The sequence below is a fragment of the Thrips palmi genome, unplaced genomic scaffold (assembly GCF_012932325.1).
Source record: "Thrips palmi isolate BJ-2018 unplaced genomic scaffold, TpBJ-2018v1 HiC_scaffold_3, whole genome shotgun sequence".
Classification (NCBI taxonomy): Eukaryota; Metazoa; Arthropoda; class Insecta; order Thysanoptera; family Thripidae; genus Thrips; species Thrips palmi.
The window spans coordinates 6271055-6287803 of NW_023144630.1; positions in this window are offsets into that span (position 1 = coordinate 6271055).

Here is a 16749-nt window from a genome sequence, read left to right on the forward strand (position 1 = left end):
AAGGGCGCCTTTCATTTCATTTTTTCAAATTTCATTCAGTCAAGCACCGGAACGGAAAAGGCAAAATAGGGCTACACTGTATTCATACGGAAAATGTACTGGACGAATATAGTACTTTTTCTGTACTTTTATCTCGCAGTGTAACTTTTCCACAGTGCAGTACGTCGTTCATAACTGTTGCAGTGCAGAGCTCGGATGCACTATCCGCTAATGCAGCGGGTCGGGTCGGGTGCGCTTATCGGATCAGCGATGGCGTCGGTACTGAAGCACTCAAACCGACTCGCAGCATCGGAACAATTTCTCCTCGTTTTGACGTCATTGTTTCAGAATCTTTGGCGGGATTCGACCTGTGCCACGCCTTGGAAGCTTTCATCACTCCTTTGCCGTCCCGCAGATACAGGCACCCATTTTTCTCCGGTACTACACCACACAGTGGGCCAGGAGACCGGTGGAGGCGGCCGAAACTCGCGACGCGTTTGGAGCTTCAGAGTCGCTAAACAGGACTCGAACCGAGCGTGTGACCCCACCAATGGATTCCTCGTCCGGAGAGCAATCCATTGGTGGGGTCACACGTTCGGTTCGAGCGAGGGGTGGATCACTGGTGTGCTCATGTGTACAAATTGGCCCGTACTCAGTGTACTCACAAGTTTAAAAACGGCAAAATTCACAAGTTTTTCGACCGATTTGGCGTTAAGTGCCGTTTAAAACGCTAAATAAAGCCTTAAAACGTTTACAAATGTGAAATTTATGAGTAAAGCAAGGTGTACTCACGCGTACTCATGTACTCATGTGTACACTAGAACGCTGAGTGATTCACCCCTCGGGTTCGAGTCCCATTTAGTGACTCTGGAGCTCAAAACGCGTCCGGGATTTCGACCGCCTGCGCCGGTCTTCTGGCCCACTGTGTGGCGCGTCAGAATGCGCGCATTTTTCACACCTCCGTCGATAAGCTGAGTCGAGTCGGGCTCCTCCCCGCGCGTGGATTTACGATTTTCCGGAACGAGTTTTCCGATAAACCGCCAGGCACCGCCAGCGGCCATTTTTCCCGCCAGAGCGCGGGAGGAGATGCAGGCAGAGCTGTGCAGCACGGTGCAGGCAGACGGAAGGATGGACGGACGGACTGACAGACAGACAGACAGACAGACAGACAGACAGACAGACAGACAAGCATGAGTTTAGTCTGTGATTTTATTGGAGGGATTTGAATTCCACTAAGAGCGCTGAGGTTTTTTTTAATTTATTTTATTTTCTTTCGTTGCGATGAGTATATGATTTTTCTTTTACCTCTTGGGTGGATGGACGGAGCGGCCGTTGATGAATGCCCTCTGGAATCTCTCAGAGAGAGGGAGGGGGAGAGAGAGAGAGAGAGAGAGAGAGAGAGAGAGAGGAGAGAGAGAGAGAGAGAAGAGGAGAGAGAGATGCGTGTATGTGCAGTGCACACAGAGGAACTCGGCCCGTGCGGCTGGCGGTATCGCAAAATTGAAACGGTCCGCCGTACACAAATAGCTTTTACGAGTCTCGAATATCTGACGCAGCGAGATCTCGCTCGGCCCTTTCCCTACAGTGTGGCGCCGCATGCCTTGGCCGGGCGTGGCCGTTGCGGAACGCGGAACGCAGCGGGGTTCGAAACCGATTCGGTCCGATTCGGTGACGAGGTGGGGCAATCCGGTCGCCGCTGCGATCCGAAACGCAGCGCGCAGTGGTTTCACCAGAAGACCGGTGGAGGCGGCCAAAATTCTAGACGCGTTTTGAGCTCCAGAGTCGCTAAATGGGACTCGAACCGAACGTGTGACCCCACCAATGGATTCCTCGTTAGTTCGGAGACGAATCCATTGGTGGGGTCACACGTTCGGTTCGAGTCCCATTTAGCGACTCTGGAGCTCAAAACGCGTCTAGAGTTTCGGCCGCCTCCACCGGTCTTCCGGCCCACTGTGCGGCGTCACCGGAGTCGAGACTGTGCCATTGTTCCTTCCGTGCCTCGCCTGCGGCCGCGGTTACGCCCAGTGTGTTGGAGAGTGAGTGAGTGTTTACTGAGTGGCTCAGAGAGACCCGTACGTTGTTAACTCCTGCTGCTCCTTCCCAGCTACTCCTTTCCGACCCTCCCCGCACTTTGGCAACTCGCTTACTCGGAACGGCCGGGACGTGTCTAGAGTTTGTTCGAGGCCCGGCATACCTAGCAGCAGCGCCATCGCTCCCACACTGGATCAATTATTTAACGGGCATTTGGTCGTGTCGCCGGCATTGGGAGAGGACAGGGCGCTCCAGGGGTTGGTTGCCAGCGGCGTCGTTGGCTCATTGTTCGCATTATGGAATTTCCGAGTTGTTTCGCGAAGCGCGAGGAGTGCATATGTCCAGCTAGCCTGCTCTACAAATCAAAGAGTGTACATGGTACGCTCTAACTGGAGCATGCAGGGGGAAATCACTCGCGTAATAGTCGGGTCACCGATTCCTAGTATTACGCGTAATAGTAATAGCGTAACAGCCAAATTTTTAAAATTTTCCCTATTTTGAGTCTGATTTTAGCCCAAATCTGGATATTTTCGAGCGTAATAAGCCTTCTGTAATAGCGTAATAGAACGTAATGGGGAGTAGTCCGGGTCACAGTTTTAAGAGTGATTTCCCCCTCGGGAGCATGCCTGCAAGCACGCTCTAACTAGCGCATGCCTTCCAAGCATGCACTAACTAGTGCATACATGCCATGTACACGCTAACTGAAGCATACATTTACTGCATAAGGGATAGGGAGTTTTCTGCATCAGGAAGCGTGTACATGGCATTTATGCACTAGTTAGTGCATGCTTGGAAGGCATGCGCTAGCTAGAGCGTGCTTGCAGGCATGCTCCAGTTAGAGCATACTATGTACACTCTTTGATTTGTAGAGTGGCCCGGCTTTGGCTCAGCAACAGCTTGGCTTGTGCTTGGCTCGTGCAGAGTGTGAATCGGTCGAATCGAATCTGGGCTGCTGGGCGACCTATCCCCCTTCGGTCTGTCTGTCTGTCTGTCTGTCTGTCTGTCTGTCTGTCTGTCTGTCTGCCTCTCTCTTCTCTCTCTCTCTCTCTCTCTCTCTCTCTCTCTCTCTCTCTCTCTCTCTCTCTCTCTCTCTCTCTCTCTTCCTCCCTCCCCACAGTGTAGTAAAGAAAGCCATCTCCTGATTGTGCGTGCTTTTAGCGGCGCGACGAATGGCTCCGTCGAATGGAACGAAACTGTTCCATCAGGCGCATAAAACATGCACGCGGCGTGTCGTCGCCACACAGGCCCAGCCCAAGGCGCGCCTCGCGCCTGCGAGGGCACTGGAAGAAGAAGTTCTAGGAAAAGGACCGAAAATGTCTCGTCATTGGACCATCTAGTCGTCTGGCTGGACGACAGCCTCACAGACAGACAGACAGACAGACAGACAGACAGACAGATAGACAGACAGACCGACAGACAGGCAGGCAGACAGAGAGACAGACCGACAGACAGGCAGGCAGACAGGCAGACAGACAGACAGACAGACAGACAGACAGACAGACAGACAGACAGACAGATAGACAGACAGACCGACAGACAGGCAGGCAGACAGAGAGACAGACCGACAGACAGACAGACAGACAGACAGACGGACAGGCAGACAGCCAGACGGACAGACAGACAGACAGACAGACAGACAGACAGACAGACAGACAGACTAGCACGTAAACAGGCACCTCGCAGGTGCAGCGCTCCGTGCCCCCACCGCTTCCCCGAGGGACACACAAGCAGCGCGCTCCGCCATGCTTCCTCTGCCGGAGCGCCTGCGTCGGCCAGGGTAGGCCCGCCCGCAACGCACCCGCGCGGTGTGTTGCCTACCTCGCAGGCTGTCGCCTCTGGAGCCCAGTGGGCCAGAAGACCGGTGGAGGCGGCCAAAATTCTAGACGCGTTTTGAGCTGCAGAATCACTAAGTGGGACTCGAACCGAACGTGTGACGCCACCAATGGACTCCTCGTTCGGAGAGCAATCCATTGGTGGGGTCACACGTTCGGTTGGGGTCCCGTTTAGCGACTCTGGAGCTCGAAACGCGTCCGGGATTTTGACCGAAAGTGCCGCTGTTTTCAGAGTGTACCGACACACCCGCGGCATCCACTCCCACGGCGCGCAGATTAGGCGCAATTAGCGGTGTATCGACTGACCCGCGCGCACTTCCGGTTCCGGAGACACTGGAAAAGCGAGGCAAGCGCGCACGGGGAACGCAAGGGCGCCTGGCTGCCTTGGAAAGGCGGACATGGCCGCGTTTCGATCCACCGGCCCGCAAACAGCGCTTGAATATCAAATAACAGGAAAAGAAGCGATATTCATCGGCAACTTTGGCCCGTCCCGTACATTAAGAAACGTACAAATTTCGCCTATGTTTGATCCTGACGGGAATGAAACCTGAGTCTGGGCTTAAAATAAATGTAGTTTTCGTCATCAGCACCCTCAAAAACATCAGAAATAATGCAAAAACTCAAATAAAAAGAATGTTCAAAAAATACCCCGCTGGGATTTGAACCCGGGTCCGAACTTCTCCGATTCGCTCGAAACTGGCACCATTGTTTTTTTCTCGTCGCCCCGATTCCAAAAATACCCCTACATGCCCTTCTAGCTGCATCCGTTGCCGAAATCCTCCTCGACCCCATGTAGACCATGATGCACCTGCAGCAGCGCCCCCGGGGCTCGGATCGGATTTGCTGCCACCGGGCGGTTCTTAGGGTCACCCAAGGAGGCTGCATACCAAATTTGGTCAAGATCGGACCGCGGGAAGTCCTCGGACGAACGAACGAACGAACGAACGAACGGACGCACAGCAGGGATCATACTATATGCCCGTCCCTCCGTCATTTTTTTACAAAAAATGAACGGGACGGGCCAAAAACAACTCGGTGGATTCCTCGATTTCTCGCTCCGCGGAGCTCCGAGGGCCATGCGATCCACAGGGACACTCCAGGGCTTGATTGATCCCCGTTCCAGGAAGATGGCGCTTAGGGACGGGCGATTTCCAAATTTTAGTATCGCGATTGCGATTTCTCATATATCGCGATTTCATGCGATTAATCGCAAAATCGCAAGAATCGCAAAAATCGCAAAAATCGCAAGAATCGCAAAATCGCAAAATCGCAAAAATCGCAAACAAACGCAACAATACTTATATACTACCCATTATGGCACAAAATCTTTTTAAAAAGTGCCAAAACAAATTCCTGAGTGGTCAAATGGCAGGCTAGTGGCACCGACAACACGCGCCAGCCTCGTTCGGTGCAGTGGTCGCGAAATCCATGCACGGTGCGATTTTTGCGATTTAGCGATTTTTTGCGATTTTGCGATTTTGCGATTAATCGCCGAGGTTCAAGAACCGAAATCGCACCGCGATTTTTTGAAAAAATCGCATCGCACCTGCGATTAATCGCAAAATCGCCGCGCTCCAGCAAGGAGTGGTTGCGTTCGGCCGGACTGGCCACGTGGCTAGTTGTGTGCAAGGCAACACCGGTAGGCGGAAAGTCGAGACGCGTTTCGAGCTCCAGAGTCGCTAAATGGGACTCGAACCGAACGTGTGACCCCACCAATGGATTGCTCTCCGGACGAGGAATTCATTGGTGGGGTCACACGTTCGGTTCGAGTCCCATTTAGCGACTCTGGATCTTGACTGCATCAAAACTGCACTGAAACGGCATTAAAACTTGGCAGCGGTTTTTCGCGCTCTCCGCTTCCGGGTCCGATTTTAAGGCTTGCGCCCGGACTTTCCAATCGCCATCATTCATCTTCCTCCCCTTTCTTTGGTGCGTCGCATCCGGTCGAGGTCGGCAGAAAAATGGCAACTTTTGGAGCGTCCGTCGGACGGCGCGGGCCGCGCTGCGTCGGCCCCTAGGGGCTTCGCGCCCTTCGCCAGGTGGGCAGCGGAAGCGAACAATCGGGAAAAGGCTTTTTGTCCTCCGCCAAGACAAAGGCAGAAAGGGATAGTTTCTGTCAAACCCGCCAGGAGCCACAATGGCCGCCATCGTCACCTGCGTGTTGGCGGAACCCATCTCTGGTCGCACAGTGGGCCAGAAGACCGGTGGAGGCGGCCAAAAGTCCGGACGCGTTTTGAGCTCCAGAGTCGCTAAACGGGACTCAAACCGAACGTGTGACCCCACCAATGGATTGCTCTTCGAACGAGGAATCCATTGGTGGGGTCACACGTTCCGTTCGAGTCCTTTTAGCGACTCTAAAGCTTAAAACGCGTCTGGATTTTTGGCCGCCTGGTCCACTGTGTGTTTGTCCTGACACGCGGATTATTATCGCGATTGAACTTAATTTGCATAATTTGCTGTTTGGACGCCGACTGGCTGCCTTGCCAGAGCGCCTCCAAACTACAATAAGCCCTGACGAGCCCTGCAGTCGGGTTTCTCCTCCTCGGCTCCACCAAGACGGGCCGATAGAGGTATTGAGTCCTCTCGCTGGCAGCCCGAGAGACGATCAGTCAGGAATGTGGCAGCGCTCCTCTCTCTCTCTCTCTCTCTCTCTCTCTCTCCTCTCTCTCTCTCTCTCTCTCTCTCTCTCTCTCCTCTCTCTCTCTCTCTCTCTCTCTCTCTCTCTTCTCTCTCTCCTCAATTCCAACGCAGAGGCGCAGCGCCAATTCCATGTCGTTTGTTGGCGCCAAACAGCAAACTGGTTGCCTTAAGATAATTGTCACGCAAAACCAGAGGAGGCGCTCCGAAGCAAGCCTTGAAAGTGTCCCGAGTTGTTCTCGTTTTCTTTACTCTCTGCTTTTAAATTTTTATTAGCGGTGTACGCTGCGAAGGGCAGCCGTGAACTAATAAGACAAGACACTGTGAGGAGGAATTTCCCTGGGGGGTGTTTGCTACATAGCGTGGGTGGCCGTCTACACAGAGGCGCTGTGTGTGTGTGTGTGTGTGTCTGTGTACGCGTGTCTGTGTGAGAGTGTCGGTGCGAGCATGTGTGGGCGTGCGCATGTGTGTGTGTCCAGTTGCCACAAACCGACCAGTGTAAGAGACTGTTTAAACGCGGAGCCTGGAAGTGGCAGGAAGCTAATGATTCGCTTGTGTGAGACGGGGGGGGGGGGGGATAAACTGGTGGGGTGGGGTGAGATCTACCCTCTAATTAGAACCAAGTTATTTCTTTTGCCTTCCTTTCACACGGTTAATTTTACAGTCTGTGCACCTGGATTTAGCAGAGCAGGCCCCGCGCGGCACACAGATTCACCTTTTCGAAACTGTCACACCGGAAACACGAAGAGAGGCAGGGAACATGCTGCGTTTCTGGCGAAGCAACGCACAGTGGGCCAGAAGACCGGTGGAGGCGGTCAAAATCCCGGACGCGTTTTAAGCTCCAGAGTCGCTAAAAGGGACTCGAACCGAACGTGTGACCCCACCAATGGATTCCTCGTTCGGAGAGCTATCCACTGGTGGGGTCACACGTTCGGTTCGAGTCCCATTTAGCGACTCTGGAGCTCAAAACGCGCCTCGAATTTCGGCCGCCTCCACCGGTCTTCTGGCCCACTGTGAACCGTAGCCTTGCAAGCGTTTGCAGGCAGGCACGACGCAGTGGAGTTGGCATCGGCAGGAAGCGAGGCGATTCCATCGCAGTGCCAATTCCACGCTCCTCTTCAGTTCCAGGACCAATTTTCCTGTTGCACACCCACCCTCACCCCCACCCCCAAATCAGCCCGGCCCAGCCCGGCCCAGACCGACGCGACTGCCCCTGCACTTTTCAGGCCGTACACCTCCCCCCTCCCCCTCCACAAGCCCCGACCCCTCTCCAACCCCCTCCCCCTCCCCGACCCTCTCCCCCTCCCTAACCCAAGCCGAGCATAATAGGGGCACACCCCGCATCCTCCCCAGCAGAGTCGCTCTGTCTCTCTCGCACTCACGAGGCGTCCCATATTGGAGCGAGAGAGACAGAGCGGCTGGGTGGCGACCCTAGACACCGCACCGAGTACCTCTTCCTTCTCCCGACTTTTTTTTTCCTTTTTTTTGGAATCCCTTTCGGGCCGTCCTTGCGCAAACAGCGCGACGCGGACTCGAGAAAGCAAAAGCTTGTAGAGAGCAGCCACAATGGAAAGGCTGTAACTGAGCCGCGTCCCCGCGGGAGTGCCAAAATAACGAGTGCAACGGGCATCTTGACGGCATTAATGACGTGCTCCAGGGCCTGGCTAGGGCTTGGCCTAGACGGCCAGGTGACACAGTGGGCCAGAGGACCGGTGGAGGCGGAAAAAAATCCCGGACGCGCTTTCGACTCCAGAGTCACTAAATGGGACGCGAACCGAAACTGTGACCCCACCAATGGATTGCTCTCCGAACGAGGAATCCATTGGTGGGGTCACACGTTCGGTTCGAGTCCAATTTAGCGACTCTGGAGCTCAAAACGCGTCCAGAGCTCTGGCCGCCTCCACCGGTCTTCTGGCCCACTGTGTGACACTGCCAGTGCACAGAAAAAAGAATCCCTTCACAAAGCGGAGAAACCGAAGGCAGCCTCACCGTCCCCGAGGTGCTTTAGTTTCAATTGAAACCTTGAAAGTCAGCCTTCTTTGCTTGAGGAAAAATATTCCTCGTCAGGACGAAGATAATGAGGGGAGGCAGGTCAATAGAACAAGGAAAAAGATCCCCGAAAAAAAGTAGCTGTGTCAGCAGGGATAATTCTGAAACCGGAGGAGGCCTCTGGAGTAGGGGATGCACAGTGGGCCAGTAGATCGATGAAGGCGGCAAAAATTCTATGTAGACGCGTTTTGAGCTCCAGACTCGCTAAACAGGACTCGAACCGGACGTGTGACCCCACCACTTGATTCCTCGTTCGGAGAGCAAACCATTGGTGGGGTCACACGTTCGGTTTGAGTCCCACTCAGCGACTCTGGAGCTCAAAACGCGTCCGGAATTCAAGCCGCCTCCACCGGTCTTCTGGCCCACTGTAGGACGCTCCGGCATGAATGCCGAAGCAGGAGAGTGCCTCCGGCGCTCATCTAACATGGACGGCGGACACTCATCTATCATGGACGCGCACACACTGTGGACAAGCTGGACACTTGTTGGATGGCCACTTACTTCGTGGGGCTCAAGTGAATATTCGCTCGTGTTTCGTCCGTACCTGCGTGGCTGCGAGACACGCCATTACATATACACACGCTGCCAAGTCATCAGTTACACCCCCCTCCCACTCTTGTCCCCCGCCTGACCGAAACACAGTGGGCCAGGGGACCGGTGGCGGCGGCCTTAATTCTAGACGCGTTTTGAGCTCCAGAGTCGCTGAATGGGACTCGAACCGAACTTCTGGCCCCACCAATGGATTCCTCGTTCGGAGAGCAATCCATTGGTGGGGTCACACGTTCGGTTCGAGTTCCATTTAGCGACTCTGGAGCTCAAAACGCGTCTAGAATTAAGGCCGCCGCCACCGGTCTTCTGACCCACTGTGCGAAACCGATGCCCCCTCGCCAGGCGGCTTCTCGAAACTCCCCCATCCCCCGGGCCGCACAACCCCCTCCCTCCCCTCCCTCCCCGCTCCCCCTACCTTTCACAACCTGACGCGTTGTCTGGGGGAGGCGAGACTGGTGGTTCCTCTATGTATGTATGCCACCACTGTTAAACGCCTCGAGAGGAGGCTTTGTCGCGTTGAGGTGGCGGGGCGTGGCGTGGTGGGGCGTGGCGGGGCGCGCTGCTGAAAGACGCCACAATAATATGACGGCCCCGGTGGCGGGAACAGCGTGGCAATCGTATGCCAAAGAGGGGGGCGCCAAAATGATCCCTAGGGGCGCGACAGCCGTTGTGTGTGTGTGTGTGAGTGAGAGAGAGAGAGAGAGAGAGAGAGAGAGAGAGAGAGAGAGAGAGAGAGAGAGAGAGGGAGGGGCGAGGGGGGGGGGGAGTGTGGGTGGGAGCGTGTGCGCGCCCAAATCAGATTTCTCGTGAATCAAACGAGAAATGCAGGCAGCGCTTCGATGTTCTTGGCCGTGCTCCGCTTGCTGCGCCACTCCGCCTTACAGTGTGCAGGAAAGCCAAAGCCAGCGCGCAGTGGGCCAGAAGATCGGTGGAGGCGGACAAAATTCGTGTGACCCCACCAATGGATTGCTCTCCGAACGGGGAATCCATTGGTGGGGTCACATGTTCGGTTCGGGTCCTGTTTGGGGTCTCTGCAGCTCAAACGCGTTTAGAATTTTGGCCGCCTCCACCGGTCTTCTGGCCCACTGTGTGTGGGATGGCGTTCGTCGCGAGGGCCTCGTGCGCACAGTGCCGCCGGCTTGGCCGACGACCAGGAAACCGTTTCCGCCACTTCCATCAAGTCCACTCGGGGTCGAAATAGCACCGAAAGAATAGGAACATGCAGGTAACGCGCCGGGACGCTCGTGTCGTCTCGTGTGTGATCACAGAGCTCTTGGAAGGGAGGAAGTTTCGAAGAGAGTGGCTGGCGTGCCAGCGGAGAATAGCCTTCGGCACCACTCTCTCGGCGTTACCCGAGCTGCGCCGACGGTCAGTCTGTCACTAAGAGACACTTGCAACAAGAAACGCCTCACCCCGCGTCGCCCACTCCTCCACGCGATGCATCCAAGACGACAACGGCAGACAGAGCAAACGGAGAAGGAAGAGGGGAAGGGGAGGAGAAGAAAGCGAAGAATGAAGAGGGAGGGAAGACTGAAGAAAGAAGAAAGGTGAAACAAGCGAGAAGCAAGACTAAGGAAGAAAGAAGAAAGAAGAAAGAAGAAAGAAGAAAGAAAGAAAGAAAGAAAGAAGAAAGAAAGAAAGAAAGAAAGAAAGAAAGAAAGAAAGAAAGAAAGAAAGAAAGAAAGAAAGAAAGAAAGAAAGAAAGAAAGAAAGAAAGAAAGAACAACAACACAACTGGGCGTGTTGATCCCATTTGGCCCTATTGGTATCTCCGAGAACCTTAGTATTCAAGCCACCTGGACCCGGTCGGACGGCGAGGCTGAGGGCGAGGCTGAGGGCGAGCCTGACCCCGGCGTGGCGGCAAGCCCGCCTGCCTCGACGCCCTCCTGAAGGCAAGCAAGCCTTGGCGGCCTGCAAGATGGATGACTGGCGAGCAGATTGCAGACTAGTCTCGGAACTACATCTCAGTCCGGAAGAGGATGAGACTCCGAAGGGGAGGGGGCAATGTATCACCTCTTACGGCCATCAGAACGGCGACAGCAGCGAAACAACAAACAAACTGGAATTGCTGGCCATGATCGATGAGCCAAAAAGCGCGCCAAAAATTTGTTAGGTTAGGTTCACTTTGGAAAGGATTTTAAGTCAGCCGATGTTTTGTTCGGTTTGAAAAGCATGCGCAAGGCACTCTACAAACTGAAGAGTGTACTCAGTAAGTTATGCTTCTATATGTGCACACTTGGCTGGAGAACACATCTACAGGTGCATACATGGATGAGTTCACAACCTACAACATATGCATCTGTAGGTGTGAACAGCCAAGTATGCACCTGCAGTTGTGTACTCAGCCAAGTATGCATCTGTAGGTGTGTACTTCTGTAGATGCATACTGAGTCCACTCTTCAGTTTGCAGAGCAGCCGAGGGTACGTTCGCTTTGAAGAGCAAGTTTGACGTGCCTCGCCAGCCTCTGCCTTGGCGCGACCTTCCTAACAGGCTGTCGACATTGCTCTCAGGGGAGGCGCGCCACGTCCCGCCGGCACACTGTGCCAGGGCCTGGGCCAGGGCCTGGGCCAGGGCCCTGCTCTTCCCAAATTCGTTTCTGGTAAAAGCTTAAAGAGAGCGAGGCGGGACCCTCTCGCAATTTCGTGCATTATGCTGCTCGCACTATTGTCCAACTCGTTTCCCCACTTGACATTTGTAAACGACACCGTCAGGGGAAAAAAACAACAACAAAAGTAACCACCGAAATACCCATTATTGCTGTGCCCGCGGTTTCCTTTCTTTCGCGAGACTGGAAAGAACCAGGTCGATCTCAATCAATATCTCATTTTTCATTTCTGCGTCTGACTGATCATTTTTCTGAATTATGACTCGCCAAATCACTCGCTTCCATTAATTCGTGTCCGTCTATTGTCCGTTCATTTAATTGCACTTCAAACACCACCAAAGTGACCAGCCGTGTGTGTGTGTGTGTTTGTGTGTGTGTGTGGCAATCAGGTGGGTTTGGCATCAGGCCCACTCCCCACCTCCACCCCACCCCAGCTGACCTACCCTTCACCCCTCCCTCCCCCTTTTTCCTCCTTCCCCTCAGTCTGATAAATTAGTAGTACCCAGAGAGCAGTGGCACCATCCATCTCGAGACCTTGAATGAATAAGGGGGGCCACTTTTGCCGTCTGTATTGGCACAGATGACACAGAGAGCCCGGCAGACAGACGGACAGACAGACGGGCAGACAGACAGGCTAGCAGTGGAAGGGAACAGCTGGTGCACCTGGGCCGGGACTGGGCCAGTCTGGGATTGGTCGTTACGGGTAAAGGAAGCTGTGTGAAGGTGAGTAATGACTCGCCTGCTAAGCCTCTCTATCATCGCACTCGAAAAAATGAAACGGCCGCTTTTGAATCCGAGACCTGGGAGATCTGGCTCCTTGGGATTTGCAAGTCTTTTTTCCCAAGTCTTGGCCCACGTCCTGTTCTAAGCAGGGGACAAGTGATTCAGCAAGTCATTTTTTACTCGCCTAAGCGCGGCAATATTCCCCCGTAATCTGCGGGATGACAGCCCTTTCTCGCGCAATATGGCGGACAGGGTCGGGCAGGGCCGCTAAGCCTCGAGTCAGCCCCCAACTTTCGCGACAAGTAGAAAACAACTTTCGGAGAGCAAAACCGTTTGCTTCTTTCTCCAATTCCTTCAACTTTTCCTAGACGGGTTAAGGATCAGTAGTCCTGCGCCATCCATCGTAAACGTTTGCATTTTGATTCGCTTCAATTTGAGTGTCACTTTGCGATCATCTTTGGCGCCGCGAGGGCCAGTCGCTTCTTCAAACATGCTGGCTCGGCAAAATCACGCCTCGAGGCTTAGAGAGCGAAGGGAAGGGCCTGCTGCTGGAAAAGCGATCCGAATTCAAATTTAATTTAAGTAGTGCCTCAGGCGGACTGCGCTGTGCTTTGTCATTTCATGGCCAAGACGAATGGGAGCGATGCCGACGGTGCCCGAGGCCCATTCAGGCCATGGCCAAGCCCAGGTGGAGCCTGACTGGCTGGAGACGCAGCTGCGCGCCTTTCTTTGGTACAATTTGTTGCTTAAAATTCAATTCAATTAGAGATTTAGTTAAATTAAAAGTCCAATTCAATTAAGAATTCAACTCAATTAGAAATCGAGGGGTCAATCACTGGTTGGCCCGTTCTCGGTGTACTCACAAGTTCAAAAATAGCCAAATTCGCTGGTTTCAAGTACGATTTCGTGTTTGTATTGTCTGAAACACTAAACAAAGCCTTTAAACGTTTAAAAATGGGAAATTAATGAGTTTTCTAAGGTGTAGCCACGCGTACTCGTGTACTCATTACACCAGAACGCTATGTGATTCATCCCTCGTTAGAAATTCAATGTAATTTGAGAATTCCTCGATGTTCTGCCACGAGTTGATACTGCCGTTTCTAAGGGACACCCATCATGAAATGACCGAGAGAACTCTGGCCTATTTCACTGGGCGACATTGAAGGTCACATCGACTGCGCTAATCGATGTTGAATCGAGATGACACATCGATACATCCAAGTGACGCCCTGCGAGGGCCTAATCGAATCGGGGTCTGGCCTTCAATTGGGCACTACTCTGCCGGAAAAGAGCGGCCATGTTTGAAGAAAATTAACTTCATGTATATTCACCCCGGACGCCGCACGGCAGGGTCCTGGGCAAGCTGAGGCCGACGTGTTTGCCTGGGACTTCCCTCAAAACAACACTCGTTTGCACAAAATTGGAATTAACTGTCGGCAGTGGAACGTGGGGGTACTTCGTTTAGTTGCGAACTATGTGGGCACCCCGTTCGTAACAAAACTGACGCGTACACGTGGCGAGGACGAGAGGAATTTCTAGGACCTTCACGCATCACGAGACCACTAATAGGATTCCAAATATTCATTTACGGCGGCCAGGGCGTGTGCACGCCCAGCGAGAATCCATATCCCAGACCGCTGGCCTACGACATGGCCTAAACAGAGCTCGAAAACAAAATGCATGTATGTTTGGTCTTCACTTGACGACAATGTCAAGACTGAACTTCCTTACAAGGACGTCATCAGGCCAGTTTTCTTTTTTTTTTTAAATAGTAAACAAAACCAAATGATTGGCACGCCGTATCCACACTTAAAACTCTACAAAGAACTGCTCTTTGTATTACGAAGAAAACGGCGGCTTCGCAGCCTGCGAAGGAAATCGTTTGTAATACGAACGATTTTCTTTGTAATACAAAGGAAAAATTCTTCGTAGCCTACGAAGAACTTCTTCGCAGCCTGCGAAGGATTTTTCCTTTGTATTACAAAGAAAATCGTTCGTATTACAAACGATTTCCTTCGCAGGCTGCGAAGCCGCCGTTTTCTTCATAATACGAAGAGCAGTTCTTTGCAGGAATTTATCTGTGTCGGCATCAGACAGTTTTCCTGGAAACCAACTCCGCTGCAATGCAAGCTCGGCTCACGCAAACAACCAGTGAACAACAGTTGGTCAGACTCTGCTCTGCTATTGACAGAAAAACATGTTATTAGTATAGTTTTCTTTTCTTTCCCCAAAGTGCGGACACACACACACACACACACACACACACACACACAGTGATAATGACTTGATCGCATCTCTCTGCCCATTCGTGCGTGAGTGAGGAATAAAAAAAATATCCCCCCCCCCTCACTTTTCTAGCACCTGGGTTCCGTCCCACGAGGCGGCTGGCTTGACACGGCGACCCACACAGGTGCAAAGGCTAATTGTTCCGACGAGTGGCTGTCGTCGATTTCTTTAATAATCCGCCTCCCTTCCCCCCCCCCCTTTTCCCTTTTCGCCCCAGTCACACTCGACTTCCATTGTACTCGCGGGATTCCGCGCGCCGCCCACCCACGGTTAGCACAAAGGGCGGTACAACAACAACAACATCAACAACAAGCAAACGAGAAGAGGGCGAAAATGGGGGAAGGAATGTCTGGCGGCAAAGTCGGCCTGAGAAAGTCATGAGGGAAATGAGGCAGGTGGGCGGAGGCGCTATAATTGGGTGTGCACTATGCAACAGGTCGGAGAGAGAGAGAGAGAGAGAGAGAGAGAGAGAGAGAGAGAGAGAGAAGAGAAGGGGAAAACGACAGTATGCGCATTCTGTTTGCTCGGCCGCGCCGGGTAGGCCACTCGTCCTATCTCAAGCCCGACAGGCGGCGAGGCGCGGCGACGCACAGTGGGCCAGAAGACTGGTGGAGGCGGCCAAAACTCTAGACGCGTTTTGAGCTCCAGAGTCGCTAAACAGGACTCGAACCGAACGTGTGACCCCGCCAAGGGATTCCTCGTTCGGAGAGTAATCCATTGGTGGGATCACACGCTCGTTTCGAGTCCCATTTAGCGACTCTGGAGCTCGAAACGCGTCTGGAGTTTTGGCCGCCTCCACCAATCTTCTGGCCCACTGTGTGACGTGAGCGTCCCGGCAGCCTGCCTCAACAGCACTGCCTTCTAACGAACACACGGCGGAATACGTTAACAGGCTTGCTGGCGGTGGGGGCGGCGGCGAGTCCAAAAATACCGGCAGACGTTCCGCGAGTCTTCCTTATCAGTGGGTCAGAGAAAAGGGATCGACAACGCCGGAGGCGACCCAGGCTAAAAAAACCATGAGCTGGGCCATGGGGATGGCTGACCATGGTGATCCGTGATTCACCATGGTCACAAGATTTTGCCCATGGAGAAATGCCCATGGTGTTCAGGACCATGGGGAGGCCAGCCATGGGGATGCGAGCCATGGGGATGCGTGCACCATGGGGATGCGAGCACCATGGGGGCGGCTGCACCATGGTGCACTGCCTCATGGGGAATGAAGGATGTGTCTAGCTTATACCTTGCGAGCATCAGGCACCTAGATCACCGATCAAAATTCGATGCTACGCACGATGGTGCTGTCGGCGTCACTCTATTTCGAAATATATAAAAGTTACGGATAATTTCTGAATAAACTCTGGAGACTTCAACGCACGAGGAGGGCGACATTCCCCAATGGTGCGAGCGCCACCATGGTGGCCAGCACCATGGGAAGACCTTTACCATGGTCTAGAACGCCGCACCATGGTGGTTCTCCCCATGGTCCGACCTCCACCATGGGGAAGCCGGTTAAACCATGGGGATGGCAACTTCCACCATGGGGAACAGCCCTATGGCCATGGAAATTCACCATGACGACCATGGTTTTTTTAGTCTGGGGATGGGTGAGCTGGCAGGTTAAAATTGGGTGGAGGGCGAGCGAGAGCGACTCCGACGAGTTCTGCACGCAAAAAAATAATTTTCATCAGAGCTAAAAAATTAGCACCCGCACCAATAAGATTAGCTCTATAGGCGCAGCTAATTTTTTAACTGTGTGGCTAAAAAGTGTTAGCTGGGCGATTCTAGCAACGGATCTAACGGCCTAGCTGGAACTGTAAGGAATCCTTAGCTGTAAACCAATCAAATCTTGCTGATGAACTACTCAAGTTGTTTGCCCCCTAGTTATTCCGAGATGAAAAGATGAAACCATCATTACGAATAATGTCTACTCCACGTGGTCTAACGGTCACGGACACATCTTAAGTAGGACGGAGTCGTCAGTGACCCTTGACGCGCTCACGAATCACTCAGAATTGCCCGCTGGAGTCAAGTGTTACTCCAGCAGGGGAAGCGATCCG